Source organism: Schistocerca gregaria, chromosome 1 (assembly GCF_023897955.1).
Source record: "Schistocerca gregaria isolate iqSchGreg1 chromosome 1, iqSchGreg1.2, whole genome shotgun sequence".
Lineage (NCBI taxonomy): Eukaryota > Metazoa > Arthropoda > Insecta > Orthoptera > Acrididae > Schistocerca > Schistocerca gregaria.
Genome location: NC_064920.1, coordinates 923,671,728 through 923,697,862, shown reverse-complemented (window position 1 = coordinate 923,697,862; position 26,135 = coordinate 923,671,728).

Below are 26,135 nucleotides of genomic sequence, written 5' to 3'. Positions count from 1 at the left end.
ATTGGCTCCTTCTACCGACCCCCAGACTCCGATGATATAGGTGCGGAACAGTTCAGAGAAAATTTGAGTCTCGTAACAAATAAATACCTCACTCATACGGTTATAGTTGGTGGGGACTTCAACCTTCCCTCGATATGTTGGCAAAAATACTTGTTCATAACCGGTGGTAGGCAGAAAACATCTTCCGAGATTGTCCTAAATGCTTTCTCCGAAAATTATTTCGAGCAGTTAGTCCACGAACCCACGCGAATTGTAAATGGTTGCGAAAACATACTTGACCTCTTAGCCACAAACAATCCAGAGCTGATAGAGAGCATCATTACTGATACAGGGATTAGTGACCACAAGGTCGTTGTAGCTAGGCTCAATACCGTTTCTTCCAAATCCACCAGAAACAAACGCAAAATAATTTTATTTAAAAAAGCGGATAAAGTGCCACTAGAAGCCTTCCTAAAAGACAATTTCCATTCCTTCCGAACTGACTATGCGAATGTAGACGAGATGTGGCTCAAATTCAAAGATATAGTAGCAACAGCAATTGAGAGATTCAAAGCTCATAAATTGGTAAGAGATGGAACGGATCCCCCGTGGTACACAAAACAGATCCGAACGCTGTTGCAGAGACAACGGAAGTAGCATGCGAAGTTCAGAAGAACGCGAAATCCCGAAGATTGGCAAAAATTTACAGACGCGTGAAATTTGGCACAGACTTCAACGCGAGATGCCTTTAATAGGTTCCACAACGAAACATTGTCTCGAAATTTGGTAGAAAATCCAAAGAAATTCTGGTTGTATGTAAAGTACACAAGCGGCAAGACGCAGTCAATACCTTCGCTGCGCAGTGCCGATGGTACTGTTACCGACGACTGTGCCGCTAAAGCGGAGTTATTGAACGCAGTTTTCCGAAATTCCTTCACCGAGGAAGACGAATGGAATATTCCAGAATTTGAAACACGAACAGCTGCTAGCATGAGTTTCTTAGAAGTAGATTCCTTAGGGGTTGCGAAACAACTTAAATCGCTTGATACGGGCAAGTCTTCAGGTCCAGATTGTATACCGATTAGGTTCCTTTCAGATCACGCTGATACAATAGCTCCCTACTTAGCACTCATATACAACCGCTCGCCCACCGATAGATCTGTACCTACAGATTGGAAAATTGCGCAGGTCGCACCAATGTTTAAGAAGGGTAGTAGGAGTAATCCATCTAACTACAGACCTATATCATTAACGACGGTTTGCAGTAGGGTTTTGGAGCATATACTGTATTCAAACATTATGAATCACCTCGAAGGAAACGATCTATTGATACGTAATCAGCATGGTTCAGAAAACATCGCTCTTGTGCAACGCAGGTAGCTCTTTATTCGCACAAAGTAATGGCTGCTATAGAGACGGAATCTCAAGTTGATTCCGTATTTCTAGATTTCCGGAAAGCATTTGAAACCGTTCCTCACAAGCGACTTCTAATCAAGCTTCGGGCCTATGGGGTATCGTCTCAGTTGTGCAACTGGATTCGTAATTTCTTGTCGGGAAGGTCGCAGTTCGTAGCAATAGACCCAAATCATCGAGTAAAACTGAAGTGATATCAGGTGTTCCCCAGGGAAGCGTCCTGGGACCTCTGCTGTTCCTGATCCATATAAATGACCTGGTTGACAATCTGAGCAGTTCTCTTAAGTTGTTCGCAGCTGATGCTGTAATTTACCGTCTAGTAAGATCTAGTACCCGTGGTCTAGGGGTAGCCGGCACGGTAGCTCAGCGTGTTCGGTCAGAGGGATAGCTGCCCTCTGTAATAAAAAACTGAGTTAATCGATCAACAACGACCTTCAACGGATGTCCTACGACGTCCGCCCCGAGCAGAAGCAACGAACAAAAGCGAACAAATTGAGATTTAAAAAAAAAGGGGGGTAGCGTCTTTCATTCATTATCAAAAAAGGGTTTCGGTCCCGGGTTCGATCCCCGCCACAGCCTAAATTTTGATAAATAATCAGCATTGGCGGCTGAAGACTTCGGGCATAAGAAGTCAGCCTCATTCTGCCAACGGCCTTGTCAAAGAGGGCGGAGGAGCGGATAGAGGTTCAGGATACTCTCCTGTCCTAGGGGTGGGAAATTGCCCCTAAAGGCGGAAGAATCAGCAATGATCAACGACATAAGGATGCAGAAGGCAATGGAAACCACTGCATTAAAGACACGTAACGTGTATCCGCAGGACATGTGACCTGTAGTTGAAGAAGTGTCATGATGATCTCTCCATTGGCAAAAGATTCCGGAATGCCAAGGGGGAGGTTACCATGAGAAAAAGATTGAATTATCAACGAAAGGATAATGTTCTACGAGTCGGGGTGTGGAACGTCAGAAGCTTGAACGTGGTAGGGAAACTAGAAAATCTGAGAAGGGAAATGCAAAGGCTCAATCTAGATATAGTAGGGGTCAGTGAAGTGAAGTGGAACGAAGACAAGGATTTCTGGTCAGATGAGTATCGGGTAATATCAACAGCAGCAGAAAATGGTATAACAGGTGTAGGATACGTTATGAATAGGAAGGTAGGGCAGATGGTGTGTTACTGTGAACAGTTCAGTGACCGGCTTGTTCTAATCAGAATCGACAGCAGACCAACACCGACAACGATAGTTCAGGTATACATGCCGACGTCGCAAGCTGAAGATGAACAGATAGAGAAAGTGTATGAGGAAACTGAAAGGGTAATGCAGTATGTAAAGGGGACGAAAATCTAATAGTCATGGGCGACTGGAATGCAGTTGTTGGGGAAGGAGTAGAAGAAAAGTTTACAGGAGAATATTGGCTTGGGACAAGGAATGAAAGAGGAGAAAGACTAATTGATTTCTGTAACAAGTTTCAGCTAGTAATAGCGAATACCCTGTTCAAGAATCACAAGAGGAGGAGGTATACTTGGAAAAGGCCGGGAGATACGGGAAGATTTCAATTAGATTACATCATGGTCAGACAGAGATTCCGAAATCAGATACTGGATTGTAAGGCGTACCCAGAGCAGATATAGACTAAGATCACAATATAGTAGTGATGAAGAGTAGGCTGAAGTTCAAGACATTAGTTAGGAAGAGTCAAAACGCAATGAAATGGGATGCGGAAGTCCTAAGGAATGACGAGATACGTTTGAAGTTCTCTAACGCTATAGATACAGCAATAAGGAACAGCGCATTAGGTAGCACAGTTGAAGAGGAATGGACATCTCTAAAAAGGGCCATCACAGAAGTTGGGAAGCAAAACATAGGTACAAAGAAGGTAGCTGCGAAGAAACCATGGGTAACAGAAGAAATACTTCAGTTGATTGATGAAAGGAGGAAGTACAAACACGTTCTGGGAAAATCAGGAATTCAGAAATACAAGTCTCTGAGGAATGAAATAAATAGGAAGTGCAGGGAAGCTAAGACGAAGTGACTAGGGGAAAATGTGAAGACATCGAAAAAGATATGATTGTCGGAAGGACAGACTCAGCATACAGGAAAGTCAGAACAACCTTCGGTGACATTAAAAGCAACGGTGGTAACATTAAGAGTGCAACGGGAATTCCACTGTTAAATGCACAGGAGAGGGCAGATAGGTGGAAATAATACATTGAAAGCCTCTATGAGGGTGAAGATTTGTCTGATGTGATAGAAGAAGAAACAGGAGTCGACTTAGAAGAGATAGGGGATCCAGTATTAGAATCGGAATTTAAAAGAGCTTTGGAGGACTTACGATCAAATAAGGCAGAAGGGATAGATAACATTCCATCAGAATTTCTAAAATCATTAGAGGAAGTGGCAACAAAACGACTATTCACTTTGGTGTGTAGAATATCTGAATCTGGCGACATACCATCTGACTTTCGGAAAAGCATCATCCACACAATTCCGAAGACGGCAAGAGCTGACAAGTGCGAGAATTATCGCACAATGAGATTAAAATCTCTTGCATCGAAGCTGCTTACAAGAAGAATGGAAAAGAAAATTGAGAATGCGCTAGGTGACGATCAGTTTGGCTTTAGGAAAAGTAAAGGCACGAGAGAGGCAATTCTGACGTTACGGCTAATAATGGAAGCAAGGCTAAAGAAAAATCAAGACACGTTAATAGGATTTATCGATCTGGAAAAAGCGTTCGACAATATGTAATGGTGCAAGCTGTTCGAGATTCTGACAAAAGTAGGGGTAAGCTATAGGGAGAGACGGGTCAAATACAATATGTACAACAACCAAGAGGGAATAATAAGAGTGGACGATCAAGAACGAAGTGCTCGTATTAAGAAGGGTGTAAGACAAGGCTGTAGCCTTTCGCCCCTACTCTTCAATCTGTTCATCGAGGAAGCAATGATGGAAATAAAAGAAAGGTTCAGGATTGGAAGTAAAATACAAGGTGAAAGGATATCAATGATACGATTCGCTGATGACATTGCTATCCTGAGTGAAAGTGAAGAAGAAGTAAATGATTTGCTGAACGGAACGAACAGTCAAATGAGTACACAGCATGGTTTGAGAGTAAATCGGAGAAAGACGAAGGTAATGAGAAGTAGTAGAAATGAAAACAGCGAGAAATTTAACATCAGGATTGATGGTCACGAAGTCATTGAAGTTAAAGAATTCTGCTACCTAGGCAGTAAAATAACCAATGACGGACGGAGCAAAGAGGACATGAAGCAGACTCGCTATGGCAAAAAAGCATTTCTGGGCAAGAGAAGTCTACTGATATCAAATACCGGCCTTAATTTGAGGAAGAAATTTCTGAGGATGTACGTCTGGAGTACAGCATTCTATGGTAGAGAACCATGGACTGTGGGAAAACCGGAACAGAAGAGAATCGAAGCATTTCAGATGTGGTGCTACATCTACATCTACATCCATACTCCGCAAGCCACGTGACAGTTTGTGGCGGAGGGTACCCTGAGTACCTCTATCGGTTCTCCCTTCTATTCCAGTCTCGTATTGTACTTGAAAAGAAGGATTGTCGGTATGCTTCTGTGTGGGCTCTAATCTCTCTGATTTTATCCTCATGGTCTCTTCGCGAGATATACGTTGGAGGGAGCAATGTACTGCTTGACTCTTCGGTGAAGGTATGTTCTCGAAACTTTAACAAAAGCCCGTACCGAGCTACTGAGCGTCTCTCCTGCAGAGTCTTCCACAGGAGTTTATCTATCATCTCCGTAACGCTTTCGCGGTTACTAAATGATCCTGTAACGAAGCGCGCTGCTCTCCGTTGGATCTTCTCTATCTCTTCTATCAACCCTATCTGGTGCGGATCCCACACTGCTGAGCAGTACTCAAGCAGTGGGCGAACAAGCGTACTTCCTTTGTTGTCGGATTGAATTTCCTTAGGATTCTTCCAATGAACCTCAGTCTGGCATTGCTTTACCAACGATCAACTTTATTTGATCATTCCATTTCAAATCACTCCTAATGCGTATTCCCAGATAAAATATGGAATTAACTGCTTCCAGTTGCTGACCTGCTATTTTGTACCTAAATGATAAGGGACCTATCTTTCTATGTATTCGCATCACATTATACTTGTCTACATTGAGATTCAATTGCCATTCCGTGCACCATGCGTCATTTCGCTGCAGATCCTCCTGCATTTCAGTGCAATTTTCCATTGTTGCAACCTCTCGATACACCACAGCATCATCTGCAAAAAGCCTCAGTGAACTTCCGATGTCATCCACCAGGTCATTTGTGTATATTGTGAATAGCAACGGTCCTATGACACTCCCCTGCGGCACACCTGAAATCACTCTTACTTCGGAAGACTTCTCTCCATTGAGAATGACATGCTGCGTTCTGTTATCTAGGAACTCCTCAATCCAATCACACAATTGATCTGATAGTCCATATGCTCTTACTTTGTTCATTAAACGACTATGGGGAACTGTATCGAACGCCTTGCGGAAGTCAAGAAACACAGCATCTACCTGTAAACGTGTGTCTAAGGCCCTCTGAGTCTCGTGGACGATTAGCGCGAGCTGCGTTTCACACGACCGTTTTTTTCGAAACCCATGCTGATTCCTACAGAGTACATTTCTAGTCTCCAGAAAAGACATTATACTCGAACATAATACGTGTTCCAAAATTCTACAACTGATCGACGTTAGAGATATAGGTCTATAGTTCTGCACATCTGTTCGACGTCCCTTCTTGAAAACGGGGATGACATGTGCCCTTTTCCAATCCTACGGAACCCTTCGCTCTTCTAGAGACCTACGGTATACCGCTGCAAGAAGGGGGGCAAGTTCCTTCGCGTACTCTGTGTAAAATCGAACTGGTATCCCATCAGGACCAGCGGCCTTTCCTCTTTTGAGCGATTTTAATTGTTTCTCTATCCCTCTGTCGTCTATTTCGATATCTACAATTTTGTCAACTGTGCGACAATCTAGAGAAGGAAGCACAGTGCAGTCTTCCTCTGTGAAACAGCTTTGGAAGAAGACATTTAGTATTTCGGCCTTTAGTCTGTCATCCTCTGTTTCAGTACCATTTTGGTCACAGAGTGTCTGGACATTTTGTTTTGATCCACCTACCGCTTTGAGATAGGACCAAAATTTCTTAGGATTTTCTGCCAAGTCAGTACATAGAACTTTACTTTCGAATTCACTGAAAGCCTCTCGCATAGCCCTCCTCACACTACATTTCGCTTCGCGTAATTTTTGTTTGTCTGCAAGGCTTTGTCTATGTTTATGTTTGCTGTGAAGTTCCCTTTGCTTGCGCAGTAGTTTTCTAACTCGGTTGTTGTACCACGGTGGCTGTTTCCCATCTCTTACGATCTTGCTTGGCACATACTCATCTAACGCATATTGTACGATGGTTTTGAACTTTGTCCACTGATTCTCAACACTATCTGTACTTGAGGCAAAACTTTTGTGTTGAGCCGTCAGGCACACTGTAATCTGCTTTTTGTCACTTCTGCTAAACAGAAAAATATTCCTACTTTTTTTAATATTTTATTTACGGCTGAAATCATCGATGCAGTAACCGCTTTATGATCGCTGATTCCCTGTTTTGCATTAACTGATTCAAATGGTTCGGATCTGTTTGTCACCAGGAGGTCTAATATGTTATTGCCACGAGTCGGTTCTCTGTTTAACTGCTCAAGGTAGTTTTCAGATAAAGCACTTAAAAATATTTCCGTGAATTCTTTGTCACTGCCACCTGTTATGAACGTTTGAGTCTCCCTGTCTATATCCGGCAAATTAAAATCTCCACCCAGAACTATAACATGGTGGGGAAATCTACTCGAAACATTTTCCAAATTCTTCTTCAGGTGCTGAGCCACAACTGCTGCTGAGCCCGGGTGCCTATAGAGACATCCAGTTACCATGTCTGAGCCTGCTTTAACCGTGACCTTCACCCAAATCATTTCACAATTAGAATCTCCGTGAGTTTCCTTCGATACTATTGCGCTTCTTATCGCTATAAACACGCCTCCCCCTTCAATGTCCAGCCTGTCTCTGCGGTATACATTCCAATCTGAGTTTAGGATTTCATTACTGTTTACATGTGGTTTCAGCCAACTTTTTGTCCCTAGTACTATATGGGCGTTGTGACCGTTTATTAATTAGAGCAGTTCTGGGACCTTTCTATAGACGCTCCTGTAGTTTACTATTAGCACATTAATATTTTATTCCCTGTTGCATTTTGCCTACTCCATCCTAGCCGCGTCTCAGGAGGCGTCTTGTCGGGCCTGGGGAGGGAACCCTCTAACCTAAAAAAACCCCATGTGCACTCCACACGTACTCCGCTACCCTCGTAGCCGCTTCCGGCGTGTAGTGCACGCCTGACCTATTCAGGGGCATCCTACATTTCTCCACCCGATAGCGGAGGTCGAGAAATTTGTACCCCAGCTCTCCGCAGAATCGTCTGAGCCTCTGGTTTAATCCTTCCACTCGGCTCCAAACCAGAGGATCGCGGTCGGTTCTGGGAACGATACTACAATTAGTTAGCTCTGATTCCACCCCGCGAGCGAGGCTTTCCGCCTTCACCAATTCCGCCTACCGCCTGTACGAACTGAGGATGACCTCTGAACCCAGACGGCAAGAGTCATTGGTGCCGACATGAGCAACAATTTGCAGTCGGGTGCACCCAGTGCTCTCTATCGCTGCCGGTAGTGCCTCCTCCACATCTCGGATGAGACCCCCCGGCAAGCAGAGTGAGTGAACACTGGCCTTCTTCCCAATATATACACTCCTGGAAATTGAAATAAGAACACCGTGAATTCATTGTCCCAGGAAGGGGAAACTTTATTGACACATTCCTGGGGTCAGATACATCACATGATCACACTGACAGAACCACAGGCACATAGACACAGGCAACAGAGCATGCACAATGTCGGCACTAGTACAGTGTATATCCACCTTTCGCAGCAATGCAGGCTGCTATTCTCCCATGGAGACGATCGTAGAGATTCTGGATGTAGTCCTGTGGAACGGCTTGCCATGCCATTTCCACCTGGCGCCTCAGTTGGACCAGCGTTCGTGCTGGACGTGCAGACCGCGTGAGACGACGCTTCATCCAGTCCCAAACATGCTCAATGGGGGACATATCCAGAGATCTAGCTGGCCAGGGTAGTTGACTTACTCCTTCTAGAGCACGTTGGGTGGCACAGGATACATGCGGACGTGCACTGTCCTATTGGAAAAGCAAGTTCCCTTGCCGGGCTAGGAATGGTAGAACGATGGGTTCGATGACGGTTTGGATGTACCGTGCACTATTCAGTGTCCCCTCGACGATCACCAGAGGTGTACGGCCAGTGTAGGAGATCGCTCCCCACACCATGATGCCGGGTGTTGGCCCTGTGTGCCTCGGTCGTATGCAGTCCTGATTGTGGCGCTCACCTGCACGGTGCCAAACACGCATACGACCATCATTGGCACCAAGGCAGAAGCGACTCTCATCGCTGAAGACGACACGTCTCCATTCGTCCCTCCATTCACGCCTGTCGCGACACCACTGGAGGCGGGCTGCACGATGTTGGGGCGTGAGCGGAAGACGGCCTAACGGTGTGCGGGACCGTAGCCCAGCTTCATGGAGACGTTTGCGAATGGACCTCGCCGATACCCCAGGAGCAACAGTGTCCCTAATTTGCTGCGAAGTGGCGGTGCGGTCCCCTACGGCACTGCGTAGGATCCTACGGTCTTGGCGTGCATCCGTGCGTCGCTGCGGTCCAGTCCCAGGTCGGCGGGCACGTGCACCTTCCGCCGACCACTGGCGACGACATCGATGTACTGTGGAGACCTCACGCCCCACGTGTTGAGCAATTCGGCGGTACGTCCACCCGGCCTCCCGCATGCCCACTATACGCCCTCGCTCAAAGTCCGTCAACTGCACTTACGGTTCACGTCCACGCTGTCGCGGCATGCTACCAGTGTTAAAGACTGCGATGGAGCTCCGTATGCCACGGCAAACTGGCTGACACTGACGGCGGCGGTGCACAAATGCTGCGCAGCTAGCGCCATTGGACGGCCAACACCGCGGTGTGTCCCCTGTGCCGTGCGTGTGATCATTGCTTGTAGAGCCAGTGTCCGGAGCAAGTATGGTGGGTCTGACACACCGGTGTCAATGTGTTCTTTTTTCCATTTCCAGGAGTATATATATATATATATATATATATATATATATATATATATATATATATATATATATAGAGGCGAATGTTGAAAATTAGGTGGACTGATAAGGTATGGAATGAGGAGGTTCTACACAGAATCGGAGAGGAAAATAATATGTGGAAAACACTGATAAGGAGAAGGGACAGGATGATAGGACATCTGGTAAGACATGAGGGAATGACTTCCATGGTACTAGAGGGAGCTGTAGAGGGCAAAAACTGTAGAGGATGACAGAGATTGGAATACGTCAAGCAAATAATTGAGGACGTAGTTTGCAAGTGCTACTCTGAGATGAAGAGGTTAGCACAGGGGAGGAATTCGTGGTGGGACGCATCAAACCAGTCAGTAGACTGATGACCCAAAAAAAAAAGATCATCCGAAGACCAGTATCAGTTGCAAAGCGATTTAGAAAAGATTGCTGTATGGTGTGGCAGGTGGCAGTTGAAGCTAAATAACGAAAAGTGTGAGGTGATCCACATGAGTTCCAAGAAAAATCCGTTGGAATTCAATTACTCGATAAGTAGTACAATTCTCAAGGCTGTCAATTCAACTAAGTACCTGGGTGTTAAAATTACGATCAACTTCAGTTGGAAAGACCACATATATAATATTGTGGGGAAGGCGAGCCAAAGGTTGCATTTCATTGGCAGGACACTTAGAAGATAAACAAGTCCACTAAAGAGACAGCTTACACTACACTCGTTCGTCCTCTCTTAGAATATTGCTGCGCGGTGTGGGATCCTTACCAGGTGGGATTGACGGAGGACATCGAAAGGGTGCAAAAAAGGGCAGCTCGTTTTGTATTATCGCGTTATAGGGGAGAGAGTGTGGCAGATATGATACACGAGTTGGGATGGAAGTCATCACAGCAAAGACGTTTTTCGTCGCGGCGAGATCTTTTCACGAAATTACAGTCACCAACTTTCTCTTCCGAATGCGAAAATATTTTGTTGACCGCAACCTACATAGGTAGGAATGATCATCAAAATAAAATACGAGAAATCAGAGCTCGAACAGAAAGGTTTAGGTGTTCGTTTTTCCCGCGCGCTGTTAGGTAGTGGAATGGTAGAGAGATAATATGATTGTGGTTCAATGAACCCTCTGCCAAGCACTTATATGTGAATTGCAGAGTAGTCATGTAGATGTAGATGTAGATAAGATAGATTTTAGATCGTTCAGGATATGATCTAAAATTCGGGAGAACACGGCAGCACTAGTAGACGTTCAGAAAGGTACTCGGCTAAGCTACACAACAACTGCTTGGCCCCATTTCCACTAAGACGACCAACTTCGGACTCGGACTGCCCTATTTCAAAAGAATTAATATTGTTAGTGGACCCCCAAGAACAGAGAGCTATTTTCTCTGTAGGAAAAAAAAGAAGGCGTTGCCACAAAAATCGTGCACCAAGCCCGTTCGCTGATTTAAATCGCAGCCAAGAAGCTGGCTATCAAACAAATTTTTAACTGCCAAGAAAAATTACAAATAGTCAATCTTCCTCGCACCTTCTCCATCAGACCCAACTCCGGCCCGTTCAATACCTGACATCACTGCGAAGTAGGGCGCAAGGGAGGGATCTTGCACAAGCTTGTATATTCTAAATATCATCTGTAATGGAGCAACGAAACAAAATTTCTCGAATCCAAAAGGCCGCAGATAGGTTCTTGGTTAAGGCGAGCACATATTTACGGAAAAGAAAGGATCCTAACAGCTAAAATATGTGCTTAGTGTGCAAGGGCTCTGCCCCGAAAAAGATTTATTCCGCCCCCTGTGGTGTCAGGTAATCGGACACTCGCAAACAAGGTGCTCACCCACGCCGCACCAAAAACAACCCATACGACTTGGAGAGCTGAGTTGTGGATGAGCCATGAGTCCAGACCCCATTCCTGGATCACGCTGTTTTTTCACGAATCTAAGTGCTTATATAGAAGACACCAACTTATTCAAATCGAAAAATAGTAGGTTTCCGAGCGAAAACAAGACGTGAGCGATCATCCTGCTTGATAGCCTCCAAGTTGTATAAAACGCTAACCTGCTCCATAGTTTTCATCTGCAAGGCAGACACCGCACTGCGAACATGATCAATATATTCAGCTGCGGTTTCTGCGAGTGATTGTTCCTGCCATTAAGGCCTACAACAGAGCTCATTTTGAATGCTTGGCTATAACTTCTATTGCATGAGTACCAAACTCACTCAAGGTGCTCTGATCTTGCAGAATTCCAGGGAAAAAGGGCTCAACAATACTCGGCACAAAAGATAAAACAAACAATGGATAGCGGAGTGTGAAACTTGCAAGGACTCCGCATGGAGTTCAATACGCAGAAAGAGCCACAAGGCCTTCTCAGCTGGACTAATGGATCAGTAAATACTCTGAAATACCGTGAAGCAAATCCATGATCAGTTTATGCAACTTAAGAAACAAGTCAGGAAGGGATCTATTAAAACCCTGTGTGTTTTTATACCCTGAAACCCAGTCTGACCGACTCACAGTGGGGCACTCTCCTCCATACTACCCACTCCTCCGTGTGAACCCAAGGTACTTGCACTGACTTGTAACTATTTCGAACGCACCATCAACTAATTACTCGAGTATTCCTGTTTCTTATTAAGCTGAAAATGCCTTAAATCATCAATACGGTTATGCCAGTGAAACAGTTGAGTCTGAAACACACACAACTTTTCAGGAAGGCTGACTACCATAAACGCATTGAAAATTACGATGCAAGGCGGCCAATGCTATGTAGCAAATAGAAATAGCGACACCTGCCTCTCTAACGGTGTCAGGCAAGATGTCAGCAGGACTACCTAACGCTGACGCAGCCTGGCTACCAGTTCCGTGTTGCCACTCTCGATAGGCACACGACGTAGCTTCAGTTCATAGTCTAATTGGACGCGTTTGAAATACAACAGGCCGAGGCTCCTCTTCGTTGCATTGCATTGCTTTGTTTTCCTGTAACAAATCAAATTCAAACTTAGAATAACACCAAATTTAAACTTCTGATAATGAATGATGTCAAAGGAAGAAGACAACTCTGCTTCCCCTCTTTACCCGTGGAAGTCACACTTTTCTGCCATTGAAAACCCCCAGAATACGTTCAGGACTGGCACTCGTCGTTTGAGGCACGTTCACGACATAATGGTCATTTGAGTTAATTTTTTTAAGGAAATAATCACAAATGAATATCTGCTAATTTGCCTAAAAGAATTAGAACAATTGGAAGACATTTAAAGATATTACAGGTCCCAGTATTGTGCTTCACAATCTAATATTTTTAAAATCTTAGATGAGGCACAGCTATATGACAGATTATCTACAGAATTGACATATAAGGTGCTGGATACTTATTCAATACTGAATAACTTTTCAATTCAACAAAACGAAACAGATAATAAAAAGCTTAAAATTATATTTAAAAAAATGGCTCTGACCACTATGGGACTTTACTTCTGAGGTCATCAGTCGCCTAGAACTTAGAACTACTTAAACCTAACTAACCTAAGGACATCACACACATCCATGCCCGAGGCAGGATTCGAACCTGCGACCGTAGCGGTCGCGTGGTTCCAGACTGTAGAGCCTAGAACCGCTCGGCCACTCCGGCCGGCATTGTATTTAAGGCAATACTAAGTTAGCAATGCGCTCAGAACAATACTGAACAACAAACTACAAGAAAAGTCCCTTCTAAGATGACAAGTGTCTGAGGCCACTTAAGGACCTGTAACGTACCTGTGTACATACTGACGCACTGGACCTACAGCTGAAGTTACGCTCTGAATTGCTATTTCTAATGACATAACAGCAAGAGCTTTCTTGTGATTATCCCACGCATTCCCACTGGAAATTTGTACGTCAGTCTGGTGACTTGATGTTTTACGTTGCCACTCATAAACAGCTTCCCACAAGGTGTTTTACAACAGGGTAACGCTCGCCCAGATACCGCTTTCGCGTCTCATCATGCTCTACTGAGTGTTGACATGTGGCGTTGGCCTGCTCCATCACCAGATCTTTCTCCAATTGAACATATATGGTACTCCATCGGACGACAGCTCCAGCGTCATCCGCAAACAGCATTAGCCGTCCTTCTACTGACCGACCAAGTGCAACAGTCATGGATGTCCATCCCACAAACTAATATCCACCACCTGTACAACACAGTGCATGGACGTTTGCCTGCTTGCTTTAGTATACACAGGTTATTAATGTGCCAAACATTCCCATCAGCAATGGCTTATGTCGCGCTTACACTTGCAATGTAGAGCACTTAAATACGTTACCTAGACAAATGTATTCCCGAAATTTCATTACTCTACATTCTTTATCCTGCAATTTCTTTCCTCGGTGTGTATCTGTCTTAAAGGCGATGGGCTATGGAAGTTTTGTTGAGCGACAAATAACTAGTTGGACTGATGCTTTTGCAAATACAAAGCATACTACATAATGCTGTGCCGGTGAGGAGGTGCGTTGGGCACCCGTAGCTATTAAATGTGATGTAAAGTTTTATAGTTCTTAAATGTGGTTTAATTTGTTATGGTGGCGCGGTTCTCGTTTACAAGAATAAATTGAATGCAACTGGGATTTTCTTGTTTTAGTATTTTTAAGAGGAAATATTTTAATGAAAAGTCAAATGCTGTTTCTGGATGTTGAACTAAGTTTTTATTGACATATATTTTAAGTTAACTTCATATATAATGGTAGAATGTGGAGTCAGTTTTATATTTTTATTAAATGAGGTTGTGTTGATTTTACAGTTCTTTTTTTAAAAGACTGTAAATTAGTTAATACTATTCTGCGGCCGAACCACGAAGGGTTATCTCGGCCAATAAATGCCATACAATCATTTCATTTCGATAAAATTTCAGAATCTTTTCAAACGCATTTGAAATAACGGGTCTAGTCTTGCTGGCTGTCGTATTTGAAGCGTGATAACGTTGTAAATGGGCCGTGATACGTACACTAATCTCAGTTACAGGGACACGACTGTTGCTGATTACTGGTTAATCGTTGGTTCCCGAAGTCGCCTCTCAGACCGGTGATCCCACAGCCACAACGGAATCTCCACTGTAGTCTCCGACACTGCTGTCGCAAATGAATTCTTCAATAAATACTATTCACCTCAATCTCGTCAGATGCTAAAATCCCAGCCCTCCATTCAAAACCAATAAGATTTGGTTCAATGGAACATGAACATCTTCAAATGAAACAGCTGCCTCCGTTTGTAGCAGTATATTTTCGGGAATTTGTACCGGAGGAGAAGAGTATTAATTCATTTTAGTTCATACTAAACGTTACTACGTGCCCATCTACACACTTCGGAATAAAAACAATTCAACGCGGGGCACCTGTGTTGTACACAGTTATTTAACATTAGTATGTGCTGATCTTTACTCTTCACAACAAAAACAATTCTACGCAGGGAACTTATGACTGATATATTGCCTATGCAGTATACAGATACGTCATCAATTCATCCTTATCCAGTAAAATTTTGTTTAATACTAGTATTTCAACCGTTTATCTTCTGGTCACAGAACGCATTTTACGCTAAATATTGTAGTTTCTCCATTTCTTTCCTCTCTGTGAATTGCGTTCTTCCTGTCTTATCCCCACTGCATTTCAGAAGTATTTCATAAGAGCATTGAGCTACTGCTAGTCAATATTTTACAACAAATCAAAGACGATATTGTAAATAATGGTGCAGTGGCGCTAAGACCAAGGATACGTAGAAACGAACATTAGTGTGGGGAGTTAATTAACATACCACATGTAACAACGAAAACAATTGGATCAGAGTAATTTCATTTTCGTGAGTGTTTGTAGGTATGATAAAGGTTAATTAAACTGGAAAATTATGAAACATCAAAGTCGTCAGAGAATTAGTTTTGCATGACCTGCTTAGAGCACTGTAAGCGAATCGGAATATAGCTTTGAAAGCAGAGATTTTTGTAGTTAGGCCTACCGTGACTCTATAAAACAATCGAAACCCGACCACTGGCTATGTAACAACATTCTGTCACACTGACAATACTAGAACCTGTATCTCATTAGTATTTCAAAGCATTAATGAACTCAAATGTGGTTCACTGCGATTTCTGCTTTGTTGCAATGTGCATCAAGGCATAACTGGATAGATTCAAAATCGACAGCGTGAATGTAATGCACTGCATCGTTAGGGGAACAATCTAGTACTGACATTCAGTTCAGTGTTCCGTTTCTCAAGACATCAAAAATCACGTCGACAAAGCAGTATCGACTTGTTTCCTATGAATCTGAGATCAAATATGTTGTGCACTTTGTTTAGATCTTTCACTTACACTGAAGTGGCAAAAGCCATGGGATAACTCCTAATATTGTGTCAGACATCCTTTTTCACCGCGTAGAGCATCAACTCGAAATTTCATGGACTTCACAGTTCGTTGGAAATCCCCTGCACAAATATTGAGCCACACCGTCTTTATAGCCGTCCACAACTGCGGAAGTGTTGCCGGTGCAGGATTTGGTGTACAAATTGACCTCTTCATTATGCCCCATAAATGTTCCCTGGGTTTCATGTTGGGCGATCAGGGTGGACAAAATATTCGCTCGAGTTATCCAGAATGTTCTTCAATCGTGAGCAGTAGTGGTCCGGTGACATGGCGCACAGTCGTCCACTCTTGTTTGGAATTACGAACTCCATGAATTTCTGCTAATGGTCTCCGAATAGCCGGACATAACCATTTCCACTCAACAATCAGTTCATTTGGATCAGAGGACCCAGCCCATCCCACGTAAACGCAGACCACACCAATATGCAGCCACCACCAGCTTGCACAGGGCCTTGTTGACAACTTGTGTCCATGGCTTCGTGAGATCTGCTCAACACTCGAACCCCACCATCAGCTAGTACAACCTGCAATCGTTACTACTCTGACCAGGCAGCGGTTTTCCAACAGTCTGTGGTCAGGAACCCAGTAGAAGCGCTGCAGGCGGGCCGTACAGTTAGCACTCACGTCAATCGTTTGCCGCGATAAACCAGTAACACCAAATTTCACCGAACTGTCTCAACGGACATGTTCATTGCAAGTCACACAATAATTTTTGCGTCTATTTCACACAGTGTTGCCCGTCAGTTAGCACTACGCAAACGCCGATGCTCTCGGTCTTTAACTGAAGGCCGTCGGCCACTGCATTGTCCGTGACGAAAGACAATGCCAGAAATGTGATACTCTCGGCCCAGACTTGGCAGTGTGGATGCCAAAATAGTGAATTCCTACAGATTTCAGAAACTGAATGCCCCATGCGTCTAGCTGCAGGTATTATTCCATGTTCAAAATCTGTTAAGTCCGTATGATGCGGCCAAAAGCACTTTGGAAACCTTTTCCCATGAATCAGCTGAATACAAATAACAGCTTTTTAATGCACTGCCCTTTTATACTTTGTGTACGTTATACTACTGCCATCTGTATATGTACTTACGTACTCGTGAGTTTGTCACCTCAGCTCATACTGATAATCTTGGTTTAAAAATGGTTCAAATGGCTCTGAGCACAATGGGACAATCTATGACTGCAGCGCCTTAGACCCCTAGGTATCCCCGCGCGGCTGGGATTATGTGTAATAGCTTTCAGCCGCCAAAGGGCCTTGGAGAGATCAGGGAGCCTTTGTTCCGTATGATCGGTGCCGCATAGGCGCAAGAGTGAACAATACTGAGGGCAGCGATACGGCATTAACTTTAGCTTAGGTCGCGATGGTTGAAAGGTTAGGTGTCTGCTAATACTTGTTTTTGAGTGTGGTTCGTGATCGAGAAATGCGAGCGGCATGACTGTGAGAGCCCGACAGCATATTCGGCGGACTAGGCCTACCAGATAAATAACGGAATATAACATGCATGGTGTTTGTCTAAATTTGTGGGAGAGTATAAGTTTCATTGTGGCGTATCGCTCGAACGATGTTTTTGGGTGTGCTTTCTGCCTTATGGAGTAGCGTATCTGAGTGGTACTTCCCTCGTTCGACACGCGGGTCGAAGTTTAAATCTTACTGCAATTTCGTCTGATTGGAAACTGCGTCTCGCTTGTGTCCAGCGACTGGTCGAAGCCTAAACGAGGAGGCGCTGCCCCTGAGCTAGGTGGGGAAAAGAAGTCTTGAAGTAGTATCGATTCGGCTACGAGTTTTGGTAGGGATCAGACACACGGTTCGAATTTCTGTGCCACTTGGGGTGGATAGTGTTGCTGATGGGCGCGGGCAGATTCCATCACACCCCGAGGCTGACCGTTGTTGCAACTAACGAGTCAACCACGGGAAGGTCTGCGCAGTGTGGAGCGATGAGCGCGCATCAGTAGGAATAGAGACGGAGCTCGTGTTAGTTAGTCTCGGGCATTATTAGACTGGAAAACTGAGGTTGGCCAAGGGGTGTTCACTATCTCCGTTTCGATTTTTAACCGATCAGAGCGGTGTGGTCTCTAAGCAGATGAAATTGATCTGCGAGATCGTGTGTTGTGGCGTTTGAAGCCTCCGAACTTTTTCGCTTTGTTGGTTCACACACCGGTTTTCTACAAATAATGTCAACCTCAGTCGGTTTCTCCAGCCTGTTAAATTTGTGTGAATCACTGCATGAACAGTTTAGCATTGATTACAACATTTGATAGATTGAAAGATAATTAATAAATGATGGAAATTGTAGCCTCTTAGTTTCTGAATTTCTCACTGAAGTGCACCCTAGTACATGGACCCATGTCCTCTACTCATTAAAGTCCTGTTACCCGTAAAAGAAAAGTACTAAATATATTACGACCACTGCCCACCGCTTCGTCGTGGTGCTGCGAGCACGTGACGCAGTAAGGAAAGAAGCGAAACCGAGACAAATGGGTATTAGTTATAGCGAAGATACGTGCCGCAAAAGTGTAAATTCACTGATATAAGCAGTTCTGACCCTCCTCCTCCCCCCTAATGAACCATGGGCCTTGCTGTTGGTGGAGAGGCTTGCCTCAGCGATACAGATAGCCGCACGGTAGGTGCAACCACAACAGACAGGTATCTGTTGAGAGGCGAGACAAACGGATGGTTCCTGAAGAGGGCAGTCTTTTCAGTAGTTGCAGGGGCAACAGTCTGGATGATTGACTAATCAGGCCTTGTAACACTAACCAAAACGGCCTTGCTGGCTGGTACTGCGAACGGCTGAAAGCAAGGGAAACTACAGCCGTAATTTTTTCTGAAGGTATGCAGCTGTACTGTATGGTTACATGATGATGGCGTCCTCTTGGGTAAAATATTCCGGGGGTAAAATAGTCCCTCATTCGGATCTACCGGTGGGGACTACTCAAGAGGACGTCGTTATCAGCAGAAAGAAAACTGGCGTTCTACGGATCGGAGCGCGGAATGTCAGATACTTTAATCGGGCAACTAGGTTAGAAAATTTAAAAAGGGAAATGGATAGGTTAAAGTTAGATATAGTGGGAATTAGTGAAGCTCAGTGGCAGGAGGAACAAGTCTTTGGTCAGATGAATACAGGGTTATAAATACAAAATCAAATAGGGGCAATACAGGTGTAGGTTTAATAAAGTAAAAAATATGAGAACAGGAAAGTTAATACAAACAGCGTAGTGAACGCATTATTGTGGCCCAGACAGACACGAATCCCACGCCTGCTACAGTAGTGCAAGTTTATATGCCAACTAACTCTTTAGATGACGAAGAAATTGATGAAATATATGATGAGATACAAGAAATTATTAAGATAGTTAAGGGAGACGAAAATTTAATAGTCATGGGTGACTGAAATTCTATAGTAGGAAAAGGAAGAGAAGGAAAAGTAGTAGGTGAATATGGATTGGGCCTAAGAAATGAAAGAGGAAGCCACCTGGTAGAATTTTGCGCAGAGCAGAACGTAATCATAGCAAACACTTGGTTCAAGAATCATGAAAGAAGGTTGTATACTTGGAAGAAGCCTGGAGATACTACAAGGTATCAGATACATTATATAATGGTAACACAGAGATTTAGGAAAGAGGTTTTAAACTGTAAGACATATCCAGGGGCATATGTGGTCTCTGACCACAATCTATTAGCTTTCAACTATAGATTAAAATTTAAGAAACTACAAAAAGGCGGGAATTTAAGGAGATGGGACCTGGTTAAACTGACTAAACCCTAGGTTGTGCAGAGTTTCGGGGAGAGTATATGGGATCAATTGACAAGAATTGAGTGAAAGCTTTTGACAATGTTGACTGGAATACTCTCTTTCAAATTCTGAAGGTGGCAGGGGTAAAATACAGGGAGCGAAAGGCTATTTACAATTTGTACATTGACTTTGAGGAATAAAGTAGTGAAGGCAGCAGAGGATCAAATAGGTAAAAAGAAGAGGCCTAGTAGAAATCCTTGGGTAACAGAAGAAATATTGAATTTAATTGGTGAAAGGAGAAAATATAAACATGCAGTAAATGAAGGAGGCAAAAAGGAATACTAACGGCTCAGAAATGAGATCGACAGGAAGTGCAAAATGGCTAAGCAGGGATGGGTAGAGGACAAATGCAAGGAAGTAGAGGCTTACCTTTTAGTGGTAAGATAGATACTGCCAACAGGAAAATTAAAGAGACCTTTGGAAAAAAGAGAACCACTTCTATGAATATCATGAACTCAGGTGGAAACCCAGTCCTAAGCAAAAAAGGGAAAGCGGAAAGGTGGAAGGAGTATGTAGATGGTCTAAACATGGGCGATGTAGTTGAGGACAATATTACGGATATGGAAGAGGATGTAGATGAAGATGAAATGGGAGATATGATACTGCGTGAAGAGTTTGACAGAGCGCTGAAAGATCTGAGTCGAAACAAGGCCCCGGGAGTAGACAACATTCCATTAGAACTACTGACAACCTTGGGAGAGTCAATCCTGACAAAACTCTACCATCTGGTGAGAAAGATGTTTAAGACAAGCGAAATACCCTCAGACTTCAAGAAGAATATAATAATTCCAATCCCAAAGAAAGCAGGTGTTGACAGATGTGAATATTACCGATCAATCAGTTTAATAAGTCACGGCTGCAAAACACTAACGCGATTTCTTTACAGACATATGCAAAAGCTGGTAGAAGCCGACGTCGGGGAAGATCAGTTTGGATTCCGCAGAAATACTGGAACACGTGGGGCAATACTGACCCTAAGACTTATCTTACAAGATGGATTAAGGAAAGGCAAACCTACGTCTCTATCATTGGTAGACTTTGTGGAAGCGTTTTACAATGTTGACTGAAATACTCTCTTTCAAATTCTGAGGGTGGCAGGGGTAAAATACAGGGAGCGAAAAGCTATTTACAATTTGTACAGAAACTAGATGGCAGTTATAAGACTCGAGGGACATGAAAGGGAAGCAGTAATTGCGAAGGGAGTTAGACAGGTTTGTAGCTTCTCCCCGACGTTATTCAATGTGTATATTGAGCAAGCAGTAAAGGGTAAAAAAAGAAAAATTCAGGATAGGTATTAAAGGAGAAGAAACAAAAATTTTGAGGTTCGCCAATGACATTGTAATTCTGTAAGAGGCAACAAAGGACGTGGAAGAGCAGTTGAACAGAATGGACAGTGTCTTGAAAGGAGGATATAAGATGGACATAAACAAAAGCAAAACGAGGATAATGGAATTTAGTCGAATTAAGTCGGGTGATTCTGAGGGAATTAGATTATTAAATGAGACACTTACAGCAGTAAAGTAGTTTTACTGTTTGGGGAGTAAATTAACTGATGATGGTCGAAGTAGAGAGGATAAAAAATGTAGACTTGCAATGGCAAAGAAAGCGTTTCTGAAGAAGAGAAATTTGTTAACGTCGAGTATAGATTTAAGTGTCAGGAAGCCGTTTCTGAATGAATTTGTATGGAGTATAGCCATGCACGGAAGTGAAATATGGACTATGAATAGTTTGCACAAGAAGAGAATAAAAGCTTTCGGAATGTGGTGCTATAGAAGAATGCTGAAGATTAGATGGGTAGATCACAGAACTAATGATGAGGTACTGAATAGGATTGGGCAAAAGAGGAGTTTGTGGCACAACTTGATTAGAAGAAGGGATCGGTTTGTTGGACATGTTCTGAGGCATCAAGGGATCATCAATTTAGTGTTGGAGGGCAGCGTGGAGGGTAAAAACCGTAGAGGAAGACGAAGAGATGCATACACTAAACAGATTCTGAAAGTTGTAGGTTGCAGTTGTTACTGGGAGATGAAGAAGCTTGCACAGGGTAGAATGATATGGAGAGCTGCATCAAACCAGTCTCAGGACTGAAGACCACAACAACAACAAGCAGTTTTGACAAAGATCATGTTGTTACAGGCCGGTGCTTGGAAACGAGAATCTCTGAAGCGAGGAAACTGTTGGGCTATTAACTTACTTCTGTCTGAGCACGTGAGAAAAGTGAAGTAACGAGTAGGCCACGTGGTGTAGAACGTCCACGTCTCGTCACTAAACTGTATAAAATAGGATGGGCACCAATCAGTGATAGATCTAATGACAGAACATAATGTTGGTGGAGGCACAAGAGTTTCCGAGCAGACCATTCAAAGGCCACTGCTGATCATGGAGTTTCACAATACAGGACCCCTACGTATTCCCGTGTTGATACAAAGACATTGTAATTACTATTGCAGTGGGCACAGCATCACTGTGCATTCACTCTTAATGAGTGTAAAGGTTGAGCCTGGTACAATGAATCGCAATTCTTGTTACCCCAAGTCGATTGTTTAGTCCTGATACGTTGTCAGCCAGGCGAGCGGCTGCTCGTAACATGCACCGCACTTCAGATGCACACGGGTGAAGACAGAATTATGCTATGGGCTACACTGAGTTGGGCTTCTGTGGGATCTGTGATAGTAATCGAAGGCACCATGACAGCAGTGAATTACGTGAACACCACTGCAGGCCATCTCTATCCCTTCATAACTGACGTCTTCCCCGACGGTGATGCCATTTTCTAGCTGGATGACTGTTCGTGCCACAAGGCCAGAATCATGCTACAGTGGTTAGAGGAGCATCATAGTGAACTCACACTGTGATGCTTTGCCCATCAAATGCCTCTCATCTGTACCCGTCGGAGCACATAACATCCGTAATTTAAGGGAAGTGAGATATCTGAACGTCGATATCTGGTCCCACGAACCTCCTCAAACCTATCAAGAAGTTTTTGAATATACACTCCTGGAAATTGAAATAAGAACACCGTGAATTCATTGTCCCAGGAAGGGGAAACTTATTGACACATTTCTGGGGTCAGATACATCACATGATGACACTGACAGAACCACAGGCACATAGACACAGGCAACAGAGCATGCACAATGTCGGCACTAGTACAGTGTATATCCACCTTTCGCAGCAATGCAGGCTGCTATTCTCCCATGGAGACGATCGTAATGCTGGATGTACTCCTGTGGAACGGCTTGCCTTGCCATTTCCACCTAGCGCCTCAGTTGGACCAGCGTTCGTGCTGGACGTGCAGACCGCGTGAGACGACGCTTCATCCAGTCCCAAACATGCTCAATGGGGGACAGATCCGGAGATCTTGCTGGCCAGAGTAGTTGACTTACACCTTCTAGAGCACGTTGGGTGGCACGGGATACATGCAGACGTGCATTATCCTGATGGAACAGAAAGTTCCCTTGCCGGTCTAGGAATGGTAGAACGATGGGTTCGATGACAGTTTGGATGTACTGTGCACTATTCAGTGTCCCCTCGACGATCACCAGAGGTGTACGGCCAGTGTAGGAGATCGCTCCCCACACCATGATGCCGGGTGTTGGCCCTGTGTGCCTCGGTCGTATGCAGTCCTGATTGTGGCGCTTACCTGCACGGCACCAAACACGCATACGACCATCATTGGCACCAAGGCAGAAGCGACTCTCATCGCTGAAAACGACACGTCTCCATTCGTCCCTCCATTCACGCCTGTCGCGACACCACTGGAGGTGGGCTGCACGATGTCGGGGCGTGAGCGGAAGACGGCCTAACGGTGTGCGGGACCGTAGCCCAGCTTCATGGAGACGGTTGCGAATGGTCCTCGCAGATACCCCAGGAGCAACAGTGTCCCTAATTTGCTGGGAAGTGGCAGTGCGGTCCCCTACGGCACTGCGTAGGATCCTACGGTCTTGGCGTGCATCCGTGCGTCGCTGCGGTCCGGTCCCAGGTCGACGGGCACGTGCACCTTCCGCCGACCACTGGCGACAACATCGATGTACTGTGGAGACCTCACGCCCCACGTGTTGAGCAATTAGGCGGTACGTCCACCCGACCTCCCGCATGCCCACTATACGCCCTCGCTCAAAGTCCGTCAACTGCACATACGGTTCACGTCCACGCTGTCGCGGCATGCTACCAGTGTTAAAGACTGCGATGGAGCTCCGTATGCCACGGCAAACTGGCTGACACTGACGGCGGCGGTGCACAAATGCTGCGCAGCTAGCGCCATTCGACGGCCAACACCGCGGTTCCTGGTGTGTCCGATGTGCCGTGCGTGTGATCATTGCTTGTACAGCCCTCTCGCAGTGTCCGGAGCAAGTATGGTGGGTCTGACACACCGGTGTCAATGTGTTCTTTTTTCCATTTCCAGGAGTGTATGTGAGACACAATCGCTACTGTATTCTGTTTTAAAGTTGGGTCAACGTGCTATTAATCAGTTGGTCATAATTCGCTCATCATTGTGTGCTAACAAGTGCGATCCCGGATAGGCTATTCTGATGACCAACAGTTAAAATCCGTTGCCTATGTTTCCCACTAATATCAAACTTAAGGCTGCTAGTAAGTTGAAAATTCACGGAACTTCAGACTATTTGGCACTCAGGGCTGAATAAATAATGTACATAGCATATCTAATAAACGGCGTCCAGTTATCCAAAGTTCTTGCTATAAGGAGCAGTGTCCCACTTTAGTAAAAGTAAACAAATGGGGACCATATCCCTATGTTTCGGTGTATCCATCCTTCTTAAGTAGGAGAGAGGACCACAGCTGATAGGAATATGATAGTTTTTAGCATTGCTTTCAGCTGTAATTTCATTATCAATTTAGTGGCAATCGATTTCGACGAAACACGTTGCCACCAGCGGGCTTTCTAAATATATGGCAGCTAAATTTTCTCTGAAGACATCAGTCTGAATGTCCAAAGTGAACAATAATCGCTTTTCCTCATCAGTTTTTGTAGTAAGCAACCACATACGGTGAGACCGCAAATAAAGTTACATTGGCAGTATCACCGTGTGTGGTTATCATCTCGGACATCGATAAACAATTACCCTTTGTGTGTTGAAATGTTATTAATGACTTGAACTACATTACGAACCTGGGCTACGGTATCAGCTACTCCTCTTCTGTGGACGGCCTCGTTTCCGTTTTCTGCTTCGAGCGCTTACAGATGTCCCATTTCTCGCATAAACATAAAGTTTTCACTAGCTGTGTTGAAATATTATTCATGAGTTCGTCTCAAAAGCGGAATCTAAGATGTGGTGACAGACTGAACTGTAGGATAGCCCGAGGTCTACGTCAGGTTGTATGGTGACAGTTTGGCTGGAAGTTGCTGGAACCAACTTACGTGAATGTGAGATCTGCGTCGTGGTGACAAACTTACTTGTACTGAAGCTCAGGGTCTAGATAAGGATGGAAGTTGACATTTTTCCTATGAATTGTTAACGTCAAAGAACTTGCGTGTGCGGTTACCGACTGACCTATAGGAACTGATCTATAGGACAGCCGGTGCGCTGTGTTATTTTGGAAGCCGATAATCTATCTTTTTAGCTGTGTTCAGAGTCCAGCAGCATAGATGTCACTAACAGAAACCCCAAGATGAGGGAGCAGATTGAAACGGAACTTGTTGTACCGTTCCATATTTTTCCAATAAAATCCGGCACAGGAGAACTATAGCCAGAGTGTTTTGACTCTGCAGAAGTAAATTCCTAGAATAACAAACAGAAGAGAATGGAACAAGTGGTGTTTATTTATTTTATTTCATGTGTGCCACGTTTCCTTGTATCGTTTCCATTATGCGACATTGGACTGTATGAATGATGCGGTGTAGCTGGAAGCCCTGGTCAGAGGTCGTAGTATTGCATGCATAGAGTGGTTCTGTGGTAGGATAGTATCAACCCCCTACACGTGAAAAGGTTTGGCAAAGATGGTGGGCTAGTCAGGTCAGAGAGATTGCGAAGGACCGAGTATTGGCTCTGTTGTTTTGGCGAACCATCCCCTCCACCACCTTTAGAACGAAGAAAGGTGTCCGGTCGAGCCCTTGTTCCTGGGTCGCGGCGCTGGACAGACATGGAAACGCAGCTCCCGTTTCGGTAATGTTAACAAATGTATTAGATTGTTAGAAATCTGCTCGGTAACGAAATCTAGACGTTGAAGTCAGGTGCCAGGTTACCACTGAACCCCACAAGGGAATTTATTTTCATAATTTATTTGAATTTCATTAGAACTTTGCGTTTGTACCTTGGTTAGGCCACACACCATGGACCTTAAGTTCACATTCATATTTTTGCTCTATGCTTAACGGAAATTCACTCATTCAATGTATTTTAATCGACT